At 53.2% G+C, this 4,588-nt stretch overlaps 1 pseudogene; it reads right to left on the bottom strand.

The window, feature by feature from the left end:
- Positions 1-1,202: 1,202 nt before the first annotated feature.
- Positions 1,203-1,321, bottom strand: LOC118602689 (annotated as a pseudogene).
- Between the last annotated feature and the right edge of the window lie 3,267 nt (positions 1,322-4,588).

The raw sequence follows: 4,588 nt of genomic DNA, 5'->3' as shown, positions 1-4,588 counted from the left end.
AAGAAATGATTTTGTACAGGCTATAGTATATTCGTGGGTCCTAAATTCTAGGTTTCCAACTTTAAAATGGCTTTAAAAATTCTGACCTTGGGATACCACAGGTAACAGAACAAATGGCGTTCAGCCTCCTCGTTGAAAAGGTTTGCCGTGCGAGCCATCTCTATGAATGCAAACGCCAGACGCCGCCTCAGCTGCAGAAAATGTGCCTTTCGAAGTTTTCTTTTGAAAGCTCTGAAGAATGAGATTGATGACAGAATCTGTAATGTCTCTTTTCTTTATAATCGACACCACGCAAGATTTAAGAGCGAAGCCAGAAAACATCAAATGACTCGTTCAGAACTGTTCAAGGAGAAACACTGATGTTTTTCACCACCGACGAGAACCACTGAAACTTTTAGAAACAGTAAAACGAGACGCCACCAGCAGCCTGCCTGCGATAAGACGCCGTTACGCCAAGTAAGTAAGCAGATCGATACAAAACACATCTATATTCCTGAATGCCTAAAAGGAAAAAGACCCTCGGAAATTCACAATGCAGGAAAGAAAAATGATGCTAGCAAATAATGAATATAAAGTTGAGTTCCCATGACCTCCAAGCCTATAAAAACCAAACACGCTTTTATATAACTTTATTATTTCTCATTCAGGCTGGTGGTAGACAACTCTGGTGTTCACTGAATAAGGAATAGCAAGATACTCTTTTATCATTATAAGGCCCTACTCAGCCAGAAAAGATACATTTTCTTATCATTGAATTTTCTCTTCGGTCTTTAAAAGATAGAAACCACGTCACCATCAGGAAATACAACTAACTACATCGGCGGCGGTACTGGGCACAATGCAAAGAGAATCCCCTAAACGGAGCCCGCCGACTTAGGCGTTCACGGGAACACGATGTCTGACGAGCGACTCTGCGAAGGTCTTCTCACTGGCCCAGTTATATCATGACGCTTGGGCTTCTCGGGGATGGAACAGGGAGGCGCCACCTTCCCAACGGCAGGAGGCAGCCGGACATGGTCAGCTTGGTCGTCACCGTGCCTGAGGACATGGCGCGTAAAGAGCTGAGACTGCGGCCCAAGCCCCCCATGCCATCCAAGGTCGTCCTCCAAGCCCAGCACTGACGAGCGACGGAGCTTTCTGTGCTTCCTCTTCCGCTCCAAAACCCGCACAAGCCTCTCTCTTTGTTTTTTTTTTTTTTTAAATGCCTACAGCACCTGGTCTTCCTCAGGGGTCTCCCATCCAAGTCCTAACCAGGCCCAGCCCTGCTTAGCTTCGGAGATCAAATTAGGTCCGGCTTGTTCAGGGTGGCGTGGCCGTAGGACACATGCCTCTTTCACACTAAGTTTTAAAATGAGACAGCTTGGAGAGTTACCCTCGCCTGGCCCCAGAATGCATGGTAGGAGGCAGCAGGCAGTTTTCGTAGGTCTCTCCCGAGGCAGCAGGCACCGGATAGGCTGTCTTCGCACAGCGACTGCACACCGCAGTGTGAGTAAGCCGAAGCCATCGGAAGTGACTGAGTGAGGACTAGGCCTCAGGGTGCAAGGGAATCGAAATCTTCTGACAGACCGCCCCGACGGCCATGCTCTCAGGAGCGCGCGTGGCTGAAACGAGGGGGAGAGATGAATCCTGTAGAGATGTGGCCACAGGAAAACCCCGAGAGGCATCTCAGCCGAAGAACTGGTCACAGATGGGAGTGTCTGGTGACCAGCGGGGTGAGCCGGGAGCAGGCTGTTTGCGGGGAGCCGCCCAGACACTGCCCAGAGAGACCATGCCCAGGGATGCGGGGTCTTCCTTTCTGTTCTTTATAACAAACTGGATCACGGCCTGACGAAATCCATCTATTGGATCTATAAATGCTAGCAAGAAATTGAAAAAAATTGAGTCAGTGTGGATCAAACGAAACTTGTCTACTGATTACATTTGGCCTGTGTGACAGATTCACCCTGTAGACTGGCAATTCTCAACCTCAAATTTCAACTTAAAACGTCCAGTTTAAACCACAAAAAGAGCTTTATTTCTCATGAGTTCGCCACAAAATGTATCTAACTGCTCAAAAATGCCCAGCCAGGGTCCTTACAAGTAGAGTTTCCGCGTACTCAGGGGCGGGAGTAGAGGAAAGGGCCTGAATTCACCAACTGCAAGCTTATTATTTCCTTCAAATCTCTGGTTTTATTTTAAAAAGTCACGTGATTTTTGCCTTCCAATTCACAACACATTTGCGTTATTCCTTTTACTATCAAAAAGGTGATTTTTCACCCCAAATCTCCCAGTAGAATGGCCCCTCCAGGAGAACATACCGCATCTACCCGAAATCCCTACGCTCCCTTGGAGGGGCGCCGTCCGCGTCTCCTCGGTCCGGCTGTCCTCGACCCAAGCTCTGGCTCCCGCGACCCACCAGACCCGCAGCAGCCAAGGGCCAGGGCACGCGCAGGGGGGACGCGCCCGGGGATCCTCGGGGCTCACTCGGAACACACCCTGCCAGGCTTGCTTGATCTGACCCCCCCCAGCCCCCCAACGTCTGTCAGAAACGGCGGCCGCGCCCCCCGGCCTTGCGCAGGGCCTCTGCCCGGTCGCCTCCCGCGCCCTCGGGGCCGAGACAGCGCCTGTCCCACCCCCCCCCCGGGGCAGCGCGGAGCCCCCCAGTGTCTCGTCGGCCCGGGGCGCGCGTCAGGGGGGGCCGCGGCATCGCCCCGCAGGTGCCCAGGCCACGTGTCCTCGGAGCGGCGCCGGAGCCGGCGGGGCGCCGAGCCCCGAGCAGCGCACCTGCCTCGAAGCCGCCGTCCCGGGTCTGGACAGGGACGCGCACACGTCGTGGGTCTTCATGCGAGAGCCCGAGACGTCCCGCGTTCGCTCCGCCGGCGTTTGCGTTTCATTCCCGTCTCTCGCTTCGGACAGGGCGCTCCGGCGTGTTTCCTGTGACCCTTCTGTCTCCGGACACCAGAAATCGGCTTCGCGTGGCAGTGACTAACGGCTTTCAAAGACAACAAAGCTGTCTCCTCGGAAGGCTCTCGGGGCCCGACGCGCACACCGTTTTTCTGTGCCAAACACCTCCATGTCTTTGTGCGCAGCTCCTCTTTGCCCAGCAATGGCATAAACATGTTAGCTGCACGTTTGCACAGGATTTTACCATACGCAGAATATTTTCTCCATCCATCAGGAAGCATTCTGCAGAAAACTCATCCTTCATGGTTTCACATCAAAAGGGAAAAAAAATTGGGAGGATTTAAACTGCCAGAGATGCACAGAGTTAACTTCCCTCCGTCCACTGCCTACAGCGGAAGCCACGAAGGAATTCCTGACAATTGCAATTTGTCTTAAATACGCCGAAGCACCATTCACATTCAAGACTCATTAAGCAGATTTGCAGCATTCACTTCACATCTGATGTACTAGAAACCCAGAAAATAGATTTTTTTTTTTTAACACGTTGGTGATGGTGAAGCAGACTTCGGCCACACAGGTCCTTGGCAAAAAACAAAATCGAGCCTAGACCCCGGGAGTCACGAGCCAGCCTAAGAGAAGCCCCGAGTCTGCCTGGTCCCGGCCCGGTCCACAGGGACTGGCGTAGAATCTGCTTCCGGCCCAGAGGATGGACGGAAACTGACAACCCGGGCCCCGCCCCCTCGCCCCTCGCAGCCAAGGACCAAAGTCGATTTCACAGCAACATAATCTTGGGGAAGGAACTTCGCTTCTCTGGGCTCAAATTTCTTCATCTTTAAAATGGAGACAGCAGTTTCCTACACTTCAGAGCACCGCGGTGCAGACGAAATACGGCAGTGTGTGTGAAACCTTAGCTCAGCCTCTGGCACAGGACAGGAGCCTTATAAACGCTTTCGTTGCTGTTACTTATCGAGAACCTTCTGAGGTTTGAACACTCGGCCAGCAAGGAGGCAACGTGGAAACGAGAACGAAGACGACCTCTCTCTGACCTCACTCTGATTCGGGGCTCTGAGACGCAACCTAGCCTCGCCCTGCAGCCTCCTCCAGGAAGTCCACCGGGGGTTCCCAGGGCCACGCTTTCCTGACTCCAGGGAATGGTACTGGCAATTGGCTAGAGGGGGTGCAGCGCCCCAGAAGCCAGAGAGCTGGCACAAAACCCCTGTCCTGACTGCTGGGTCGCCAGCCCCCTGTGCCTGTATCTGCCCAGGCGAAAGGGGAAGGAACGGACGTCTCACGCCAGCCCCGCCGGCCACTCCTCCTGCTGACCCCTGCCCTCCTCGTTAGGGCCACATTCCTCAGAATCGTGGCTCTGTTCTTCGCCCCCTCCCCTCCCTCAGCGGACTTCCACCTGAAGTCGTATTTTCACTTGAGTAAAGCACCTAACAGTGGCCCGCGCATATTAGATCATCCAGAGACGTCAGCTACTAATACCACGAACGGGCGTTATCTAAAAAATTGCTTAACAAGAGGTGGGCAACGGCAGTGCCCGCTCTTCCTCCACGGCCGCATGCACACTTGATGTTGGATATGCTACGCCATAATTTGAGAAGTTCGCAGAACGCGTATCTAGCAGAGTCAAGTACCTCTGGTTTCCTCCTCCGCTCTGTTTTCGTTTGGTAGGGGGAGCTAATTAGTGATTTCCTACCTG

This window comes from Rousettus aegyptiacus, unplaced genomic scaffold (assembly GCF_014176215.1).
Source record: "Rousettus aegyptiacus isolate mRouAeg1 unplaced genomic scaffold, mRouAeg1.p scaffold_m13_p_4, whole genome shotgun sequence".
NCBI classification, from domain to species: Eukaryota; Metazoa; Chordata; class Mammalia; order Chiroptera; family Pteropodidae; genus Rousettus; species Rousettus aegyptiacus.
This window is presented reverse-complemented; position numbering and strand designations above follow the sequence as displayed.